This window comes from Cebus imitator, unplaced genomic scaffold (genome assembly GCF_001604975.1).
Source record: "Cebus imitator isolate Cc_AM_T3 unplaced genomic scaffold, Cebus_imitator-1.0 Scaffold462, whole genome shotgun sequence".
Lineage (NCBI taxonomy): Eukaryota > Metazoa > Chordata > Mammalia > Primates > Cebidae > Cebus > Cebus imitator.
The window spans coordinates 772,121-783,939 of record NW_016107777.1 but is presented as its reverse complement, the minus strand read 5'-3'; positions in this window follow the sequence as shown (position 1 = coordinate 783,939).

The window sequence follows — 11,819 nt, the reverse complement described above, 5'->3', positions numbered from 1 at the left end:
ATATATTTTTTTCATTAAAACACCGATTTAAGAATATAGTTGACCTTTGAGCAACCTGGGTTTGAACTGTGTGGTTCACTTGTACATGGATTTTCTTCCTCCTCTGCCACCCCTGAGATAGCAGGACCCCTCTTCTTTCTCAGTCTACTAACATGAAGACAACAAGGATGAAGACCTCTATGATGATCCCCTTCCACTTAGTAGTAAATATGTTTTCTCTTCCTCCTGATTTTCTAAATGACATTCTCTTTTCTCTAGCTTAAAGAGAAAATGTGCTATTTAACTGTTTGTGTCATCAGTAAGGCTTCTGATTAACACTAGGCTATTAGTAGTTAATTTTACGGGGAGGCAAACATTTTACTCAGATTTTTGACTGCACATGGTGCTGGTCCCCAAGCCACTCACTGTCTAAGTGTCAACCATATATTCACAGTAAAATTCATTCTATGCATCTTACACACACATCAAAAACAACATTGAGAAAGGTAACACGTTATTTCTCATGGCAGGAAGAAGACCCAAACTATCTTCAGAAACAGAGAGAGATTAGCAGATATCAGTTCTCATAAGTGAGTTATTCTTAGATCATTCATGTTCAAAGTAGGAAAAAAAAAAGAAGTCACATTGATTGGATACTTACTATGTACTAGGAACTATGCTAGCTGTATTTATAATCATATTACATTAATGAAAGTATATGATTAAATTTTTCTCAGCATTGTGTTAATTAGCTCAAGGGTCCACTCCTGTCATTTTCATTTGCCATAAAAATCTATGGAAGAAGCAATTCAAATGCTGTCCATGCATTCATGGAGTTGAAAAGCCAGAGGAAATTTTAATTATATTCAGTAATATAGCCCCAAGATTGGCCAAAGTCTTCAGTAAAAGATAGAGGACCATGTCTATGTGTTCTGGCTCTAAGACTTGTCCCAACTCAAAACTTCTTTTTGGAAGCGGCCATAAAGAACAATGTTTGCAGAGATTTACAGAGCAGAAGGCAAATATCAGATTCTTTGAAAAACTGCCTATAATTCAACTTTTCTTCTTGGTTTCTAACATGATGACTCTGAACTTCAGGTGATTTCATCTGTGTTCTTGGAATAAAAATAATATGAAAAATTTAGAAATTTAAATCCAAAATAAAATTTCACAATTTTTTTTCTTTTTTTTAGAATTAGTGGGTCCTTTCTGTTTAAGAAGAATGATTTTGACAAAGCCTGAACTCTGGTCAATCTTTCATTTTTATGTTGTAATAGAAAATGTCAAAACTTTATTTTATTACTTAAATATTCTCCAAGAAACAAAACAGGGGGCTTTTGTTTTGTTTTCAATAAGTGACACCAAAGCTTCTTTACTGTGAGAAATGCTGCCCAACAGTGAGACCATGGATATCACAAGTCATTGCAGCGTGATATCTCCTCCTCTGACCTCTCAAAGGATTTTTTTTCAATTTTCATCTATACAATATGTTGTTATAAACTATAATCACTATGATGTATGATAGGTTTGATAAATTTCTTGAACTTGTTTCTCCTATCTAACTAAAATTTTGTATCCCTTCACCAACATATTCCCAATTCCCCCACCCTCAGCTTCAGGCAACCACTATTCTATTCTCTGCTTCTGTGAGTTTCACTTTTTAAATTTTCACATATAAATGAGATCACGTGGCATTTGTCTTCTTGTTCCTGTCTTATTTCTCTTAACATATGTCATTCAGGTTCATCCATGTTGTCACAAACTACAGGATTTTCTTCTGTTTCAAGGCTGAATATTATATATATATATATAACAATATTTTTTATTCATTCCTTTCTAATGAACACTCAAGTAAATTCCATATTTTGGTTATTGTGAGTAATACTGAAATAAACATGGTAGTACAGATAACTCTTTGACATAGTTATTTCACTTCCTTTGTATGTATAACCAGTAGTGGGATTACTAGATTGTATGGCAGTTCTATTTTTAATTTTCTAAGAAATCTCCACACCATTTTCTCTAAGAGCTGTACCAATTTACATTCACATTCAGCAGTGTACAAACCTTCTTTTTTTTTTTACACATTCTTACCAATACTTGTTATCTTTTTGTAATAGTTATTCTAATAGGAATCAGGTGATATTTTCTTGTGATTTTTACATTTACATTTCTCTGATGATTCGTGATGTTGAGCATTTTTCCATATACCTGCTGGTCATTTGTATGTCTTCTTGAAAAATGTCTATATTGGTCCTTTGTTTATTACTGAATTTTAATTCCTTAGGTTCTGGCAGTTAGAGGAAGGAAAATTTTGTTAAAAGAAAAGATCTTAGCTTTCTTGAAATAATTTGGTACAATTTGTCTCATCAGTAAGTGAGGCTTATATTTACTCTGGTTGGAATAACAATACACTTTATAAACAAAGAAGAGTTTACTGGTGTACATACATATCATTTAACATAATCTTAAATCAACCAGAGAGGCAAGTATTTTAGCAGCTGTGACAGGAAAACTCTTCACCTCTTGCTGATTGTGAATCCCTGTAACACTCTGAACACGGCATTTAAATGAGATTTTTTGTGTTCCTCTCATCCTACTTTCTTGGTGATTGACAGTGATCTATCGCTCACAAAGCAGAAGCTCTGATAGAATAATGAAGAACTGATTGTTTCCTCTTCCAACACAGAGTCTTTTCATCTCTTTCTCTAATCTCTGCTTATTGTTCATCTTTGGCATTGTCAGTAACCAGGCTGTACAGTTTACAAATACAGGTGCGACAGGGGAGAAAAAATTGTTGATCCAGTAATGCGAAGTCTATCAAGTACCTGCCTGGCTGCAGCTTGAAATTCCTTCTCCAAGCTCCTGTGAAGCCAGATCAGGGCTTAGATCACAGTTTTTCTTTAAAAAAGCAAATGGATTTTTCCCCGTTCTCTCTGAAGAGCTACTCTGAGTGAGATGGCTTAGCCAAGGGCCCAGTCTTCTTTTTTTTTTTTTTTTTGAGACGGAGTTTCGCTCTTGTTGCCCAGGCTGGAGGGCAATGGCGCGATCTCGGCTCACCTCCGCCTCCTGGGTTCAGGCAATTCTCCTGCCTCAGCCTCCTGAGTAGCTGGGATTACAGGCATGCGCCACCATGCCCAGCTGATTTTTTGTATTTTTAGTAGGGACGGGGTTTCACCATGTTGACCAGGATGGTCTCGATCTCTTGACCTCGTGATCCACCCACCTCGGCCTCCCAAAGTGCTGGGATTACAGGCGTGAGCCACCGCGCTCGGCCCCAGTCTTCTTTTTTTGGACAGAGACAGATCAAGTTTGGGAAGCAATGAAGAGAGCCAATGACACATGGGTTTCTCTTTGTTAGAGAAAACACATACATGGTCTATAGATACAAAAAAATTCATATGACTACTTGGCTTTCAGGCCAATGCAATATAATGCCTATTACTATGCTTGAAATGAAAATAAACTCATTGCAAAGTTTCTTATTAACCAAAATTAGCAGAATTTTGTCCACAGAGCTGAACAAACTCATTGCAACAATAATAAACTCTCACTGTTTAAAAAATATCTTTCATTTTGTGATTTATCTATTTCTATCTTAAAAGTAAATTCAATTTTGATTGAAAATAAGTTTGATTATTCAGAATATTGAATGTATTCTCTATGTAGATGTTTTCTTTTAAAAATTAGACAATATAATTTTAAATATAATATAAATTATATGGCATAAATTATATGACAATATAATTTTTCATAATTGTTATACCAAGTAAATAAGGTAACAGAGGAATGTGACCTTACACAGATTCTAGCAATGTATGGGTTTTCAATTAATAGTGGCTATTGTAATCTTATTATATTAAAAATTCAAAGATAGGAAGAAATTTACTAAAGAGTAATTAAAATTGGAAAATATAATGCATTATCCTTAGTTTGAATCAAAAGCACACTTCATAAGACCTGACTGAATCTGATCTGTTCTCACCACATTCAGTGTGATAAAGCCATTACACACTATATTCTGAACTGATCTGACTTCATGTGAGATATTGTGTTGTATTCTGGGTAAACTTTCTTTAGACACACACACACACACACACACACACACACACACACACACAGAATATTCTCCCACTTAAATATATACAAGAAAGTTTCTTAAGTGTTGGACTATATGGAAGTCATACCATATGACAAAAACCTAAAATTTAGCCTGGAAAAGAAGATTTTTTGCAAGGAAATCTTGATTTTCTTTAAATTTTAATTATGCCATGTTCCATGTGATTAGACATAGTTATGTGAAGTATCAAAGAGCAAAATTAGAACCAACAATTGTTATAAGAATTTGGGTTTAATATTAAAGAAAAAACATTTTAAATTCAAAATTATGGGAGACTACTGCTGGTAAGGTATCAGTTCCTATTTGACCAACCCTCTGTCATAAAACAACTTTAAATTCTGCATAAATTATAAAATCAACTATCTGAAGACACTGAATGGTGAGCAAAAATAGAAGGAACCAAAGAAGATGGAACTTATACAAGACTGACTATTGAAAGAAGACAACATCTTAAGTAGCCTGGGGAAGGCCCTAGACTTCCCAACCAGAGCTACTCCAATGGAAAATTCACAGTCCTACTGGCTTGAAAAACTAGAAACTGGGTGTGTTTGCTTTCTATTATTACCTCAACAAATTACCAAAAGTTTAGTGCATTAAAAAAGGAAAATGAATCATCTTACAGTTCTTTAGGTTGGAAACTTGACACAATTTATCTGAGCTAACATCAATGTGTTGGCATGGCTGTGTTTCTTTTTTGAAGATCTGGGGGAGGATCCATTTCCCTGCCTTTTCCATTTCTAGAGGCCATTCCCATTCCTTAGCTATGGACGCTTTCCTCTACCTACAAAACTAGCAATGTATTAATCATTTATTACATCTCTCTCTGACCAAAGCCAAAATGGTTCTCTAGTTTTAAGGATTCACATGATTAGACTAAACCTACTCAGAAAATCCAGAGTACTGTTTCCATCTCAAGATCCGTAACCTTGATCACATCGTTGAAGTTCCTCTCACCATGTAAGATAACATATACAGGTTCTGGGCATTAGGACAGAGACGTATTTCGTGGGGAGAATCATTGTTCTGCCTACTACAATGGGGTCTGGGGAAACTGCAGTTTGTATAAAATGAGAGAAGTGGAATTCCAGACTAGAAAAAGCCAGATAAGGATACTGTCAAATTGTATGTTTAAGTTTTGTCCAGTTATCTGAAGCACCAGTGCATGACGCAGATTCCAGACAGTCCAGCAGAGGCTATATAAATGAACTGTGGTAAAATTTAAGCTCCTGTCTACTGTAGGGGAAGAGAGGTTTTTGGTTTTAGTGTAGCTAAGCAAACGGTATGCTTACATTGAAATAATAATAATAGTAGTAATTAATGATGTCAAATATCCTGACAAAGCCCGCCAAAATGAATTCCTTATCAAGGAATTATCTAAATAGACCCTGGCTTCAATCTTTAGAAAACATTTCATCGCATGGAAGTTTGAGCTGCCCAGTATTCAAAGTACTTTCCAAATTTAAAATTTTTTGATCATGGTATTTGTTCTATGAGAAACAGGTATACATTTTTTAAAGGGTATGTCTTTAAAGTTTCAAGGCAGTAAAGCTTAAATCTTTTTGAGTTTCCAGGATTCCTAGAGGAATTCAGAAGAGTGTTAAACTATTGAATTGCCATGATTAAGAATAAATCTCAAAAGCCCAGTTAGTTCATTATGTTTAGCTGAAATGCTGAAGAGAAAAAGAAACTACTATTTATTTAATTCATTTTATGTGTCAGAAAATTGACTCAGTAATTTTCATACACTAGTCATTTACTTCACGAAAATTCTTTTGAAGAATAAATTATTCTTATTTTCAGTGGCAGATACCAAGGGTAAGTAGATGAGTACTCCCTCAGAAGTCACAGATTTGGTAAGTAGTAGACCCCATGGCCATTTAAATGCCAGCTGAGTTTCATCATCTGCTGACCTATTGGGAAACTCACTTGGGGAACCTCAGCTGCCTCAACATTGAGAACATAATGACAATAAGATTCATTGAAACCTTCCAGTATAATAACAAGAAAATAAAGTGAGAAGTTAGATAATGGCTGAATTGGTGTTGTTTTCTGATATTTATATACACTGACATCAGAAAAAATATATACTTCTATGTTCTTTAGTTGAAAACGTAATAGTCAACTTTAACATTTCTTTTTTCTCTAGCTTATCTTTAAGGTTTATTTCTCCTTATAATTCATGCATATTCTATTTTTAAAGTTTTCCTCATCATGAAATATTTTACTTATTTTATAACAGTCCTCCATATGCCTGTCATATCTCCAAAAAGTTAATTGTGACTTTATCTGATGTTCACTTCTCTTGGTTTCTTTACACAATTGCTTACAAAGCTTCTGTTCACAGACAGTGGAAAGAGGGAAAACACAGCACAAGTATTTCTTAAAAAGAGATGAAATCTTGTGGAAAGGTTGGTAATTTAATTTTGCATTAAAAGTACCCAGCGATAACTTGATACTGAGATTAAAGTAATGAACAAAGAAGAAAAAGGGTTAAACAATTTTATTTAAAGAAGAGAAATCTGAATGCTAGCAATCTTAGTTTTGGGGTACAAATAAAAATCCATCACTAGATGGCATGTAGAAATATATTACCCTTTATCAAAGAAGAAACAGACAAAGCCATAGTGCTAGCCCAGTAGGAACATTTCAATTTAGACATAAGAATACCTCACAGTCTATACAGACTTTTAAAGTTTCCCACAGATTAAGGGTTGCATAACTGCAATATTTGAAAGCTTGGGTAGTAGAATGATCTGCAATATCAAGTTGACCTTAATGCTAACCCACAATCTCTTTCCTTTTCCTTGGCCAGTTCACTTTCCCAGGGATATTTCAAATATCCTTTACTTTTCAAAAACATCAACTCTATATTCCACAGTAAATGACCTCCCACCCATGCTTCATAAATAATATTAGATAGCGTCTTCCTTACTTTTCAATCACAAAATTGGTTAAAAATAGCATTTCATAGACAAATTTATCAGAAACATTTGTCAAATTTAATCAACTTGCAGAAAAGGAATAAAAATCATGACAAAAATTTTGTCATTTCAAAGTATGAAAAATAGTATAACATTTCAGAGCGAGTATGAAACATTTCACTTTTATAAGTGGCTAGTTTTTTTTTCAGAAAGCAAGTTTTGTTTTAGTTCTCGAGTTTAAAAGAATGTGTTTATGTGTGTATGGGAAAAAAGAATCTATTTTATATATACATAAAAGTTGTTGAAAGGAAAGACTGACAACATGGTTCAAGATGACATCAGTATCATCTATCAGAATAATAACAGCATATAGAAAAAGCAAATGTTAGAGACACATCTGTATATGATGTTAGAATTTAAAAGTTTCACACCTCAGCACCAGTGCACAATACAGCCAACTAACAGGAAAGCATAAAATGGAATCAGACAGAAAAGAGAGGCAGAGCACCAAGCAATAAGAGTTCTAATTTTAAACATGCCACTATTAAAGATTGTTTTATGCTGCAAAGGTACAGGATACAAAATATACTCATTTGTTATGTTTGAGACAAAACTTTTCCTTTGACAAATCTGTCAATTTACCTGGCTCATAGATTCCCTCTTCCCTGTCCTTAACATAGTGCATGTCAGTTTCCATCTTGCTTTTAAAGGCAAATCCTTCTGCCCTTCCTAGTGACTTAACTCTATTCACTATCACTGAACTCTCTTGACTCTTCTATTAATTTCTGTACTGAATTATAATAATCAGTATTTACACATACTAGAGGAACTCTCTTCTAAATCAAATACAGTTCACACAACTCTCCAGACTTTGATCCTTCCAATCTTTGGTTTGCTAATCTTTTTGAGTTCATAGCCAATTATTAAGATGATTTTTTCTGACCTTACAAATGCAAATACCTTTTCTAATATCACCATTGTTCTTTCGCTTTTGCTAAATTTAATATACACTTCTATCTATATTTTTCTAGCTGCCTATGTATTTATATATAATTTTAGCCCTTTTATTACTTAATGATTTATTAGCACTGACAATTCATATGGTTTGGCTCTATGTCTCCATCCAAATTTCATTTCTATTTGTAATCTCCATAAGCCTCACGTGTCAAGTGAGGACCAGGTGGGAGGTGATTGGATCTTAGGAGTGGTTTCCCCCATGCTGTTCTCATGATAGTGAGTGAGTTCTTACAAGATCTGATGGTTTTATAAGGGGCTCTTTCGCCTTCATTTCTCACGTGCATTCTCCCACCTAATAACCAAATTCTCTGACATCATCTACTAAAATCTCTGCAGTCTGGTTTCTGCTACCATCCCTGCCTCTTCATGGGTCATGACTTCCTACCTTTGCCCACTCAAGCCACAGTGTCCTATTACAAATTTAAAGTAGTTGCTATAATCTTTTCTATCACAGAACTGTTTTTCACTTGATATGCCCTCTTTGTGTAATGTTTTCCCTTATACCTCTATTACCATAATAACACCAACTCATCCTTTAAAAACTCAGCTGAAGGGCTATTCTTTCCATATCCTTCCTGGACCTCCCTATTATTCCTCTTATTATGCATGTGTCTCTTCATGTTGCTTTTCATATCATGGCTTTACAAGTACTTCTGTCATGACCATTTGATTTCTATTAATTTAGTAATAGTAAACTCCATGGTTTTCTTTTACCACTTTTATATTCTGTGTCTAGTGAAGTGCTAAGCATTATAAATAAGTCAATAGATAACTAATATCAAAGCTCACCACTGTAATAATAAACACTTTGATATTGTATTTTCATACATTATTTCCAGTTATATGGTGCAATAGATTGGTTCTCTTACAAGTGTATCAATTCATACCAACTACAAATGTATTATCCATTTTAAAAAGCTAAAATATGAAAGGGAGAGGATGGGTAAAATGTCCACTATTAAAAATTGAAATAACCACCTTGATTAAAGTGGATACCATCATTTATAGTTGATTGTGTTCCCATATTAACAGTTATTTCAACAGTCATAGTTGAAAGTATTTCTTCATGAAATTTTAAAAAAAGACTGCACAAAACACTTGCAGAAACTCTCTCACACACATTTCAAAGTGAAGGGAGCAAAACTGCCTATAAAACTCCCATTAATGTCAATGAGAATCACTGACAAATTCCCAAGCAATACTTTGAAAACATCTTCATTGTTACCTTGGGGCTTTTGCTAATGCTGTGCACAAATAAGATTTAGCTCTTAAAGAGACAATTGCTTTTATGCTGCTGAGCCTATAGCTTCATTGATGCTAAAAAGAGATGGCAACACAAGAATGCACCGTTTTTTTTTACTTATCTGAAAGGCATTATTACACTCTTTCTCCTCTGTGTCCTAATTTAAAACAAACAAAGCAAATATTTCTCAAAATAAAGCTGCAATATGATTAAATGGAGATGACTTCATTTTTTCTTTTTTTCCAAATACATAGACATAAAAACTCTGTTTTTATTTTTTAAATAAACTCTGTTTATATTTATTTTTTTGTTTTTAGCCACTCTGTTTATGAACTGGTTGCTGAAATTTCTCCTCAGATATATAAAACAATAACTATGAATCAAATTTGATTTACTATAATTTAAAACAACATAAATTATCTTCTATTTTGATCCAAACATTAGATTGCAAAAATTAGAAGGCCAAAAAGAAAGAATATTTTTATGCACACTCTAGAACTCTGTTCTTTAGTGTGACATTTTAAGGAGACACTTTATACATTGGTCAAAACAAGTTTTGAAATTCTAGACTCCAGGTTTTTGAGGGTATATGTACAAAGCATTTAAATGAGAAAGAAGCAATTGAAAATGGAAGTTCAGGAAAACTTTAAATAGCATGAGTGAGTATTGCATTTTGCTCTGCCACTTCTTCCATAATTGTTTTCTAGGTTTTCAATTTACCATTGGGAAATGGGGATTTCGAAATTAAGCAGACTTGCCTTTTTTAACTGATTAAATGGAGTGGAAAGCAAGAAAGAAGGAATACTCACTAACAGAAATCAATGGAAATCCTCAGTAGCTTCAAAATTGTTAGCCTTTTTATTTGTTGAGAGAAGTAATTGGTTTTATATTTGCTAACATTTACACAATTATATTTCAATTTTATTTTATTTATTTATTATTTTCTTTTTGAGATGGAGTTTTGCTCTTGTCGCCAAGGCTGAAATGGTGCGATCTCAGCTCAGTGCAACCTCTGCTTCGGGGGTTCAAGTGATTCTCCTGCCTCAGGCTCCAGAGTAGTGGATTTACAGGCATCTGCCACCACACCCAGCTACTTTTTGTATTTCTAGTAGAGACGGGGTTTCACCATGTTGTCTAGGCTGGTCTGAAACTCCTGACCTCAGATAATCTACCTGCCTCAGCTCACAAAGTGCTGGGATTACAGGCATGAGCCACTGCACTCAGCCAAATTATTTAATGTCTTAGTTTGCCATTTGTTCATTCCTATTTTTAGATGGCACCTTAGTCTGTAGTGGGCATTGACTCTGAGAATCTCTATATGTTAAAGTGAAAAGATCAAAGATTTCCATTTTCATCCTGTGAAAAAACTTTCACCTTCTGTGGTATTGACATCTTGAACAGCCCTGACTTGATCTTACAGCTCCTTTTCTAAAAACCAATTCCATAACTTGATGTGTAAATCATCTTGAGAAGAACCATATTTTCTACATTTAGCTTGTGATTATTGGAAGTTGGCCCAAACCTACAACCCTAGGGGGCCTGAAGGAAAAATTCAATGGTGGAGTTAGTTTCATTTTAGTATCTCGGGAGAAGAAAGGACAATAACTCACACAGTAAGTCCTAGAGGCAGAAAGAAATCCATTCTATTCTTCAGTACAAGGGTAATGGATTGTCAATACTTCTATGGCAGCTCTCAACATCAGAAAGTTTAGTTTGTTCCACTTGTTCTTGTCTGCCTGTATTCTAGAGAGTCTAATATCTTCATCTGTAGAGGTTTGAGGGGAACACAAAACCATGAATAAGTAAAGAAAAATAAATCACTGAAGGAAACTCAGTAAGCAAAATGTAGAACACTAAACTGATTATGCAACATAGATTTTTCCAAATTGCAAGTATTAAATGAAAGAGGATAACTTCAACAATTAAGTCATGAAATTTCTGTTTGTTCCATGAGCTACATTCCATAGACTAAACCCTTCTCACTAAAGAATATTTTAAAATACTCAAAAAACTGTTATGTCTTTAGTGTATAGATTAGTTTAGAAGAAAATAAGATAAATCTCAAGACATCAACTGTGAAGTGATGTCTATGTGGAACCGTAATTCAGCCTTCTACATAAAACTGGATGTATCCTCAGTAACAGGTGTTCCAGAAAAATAAATAAATAAATAAATAATAAGTGTCTTAGAAAAGGTAGATGTAATGGAAACATGTCTTTTAACTTGAGGTCCTTAACATTTCAGAATCACATTTTTGCCCTCAATCCGTCTGTGATGTAAATATATGTTATTGAGTAGCTCAGGACTCTACACTGAATAAATAACAGATTAGGCAGTCCTAAGGCAGAGAGAGCCTTGGACACTTGGCAAAAGCAAATGCCAAATTGATTTGGACAGATACGCCCTCAAGCCAAGTCACATAAGATTCAAAAAGAGGATGATTTAGAATTAAAATAATAATAATAATAATCTTCCATAAACAAAAGGCATCACATATAATGAACTAATCTGAATTTCAGATAACAGAAAAATTATTGAA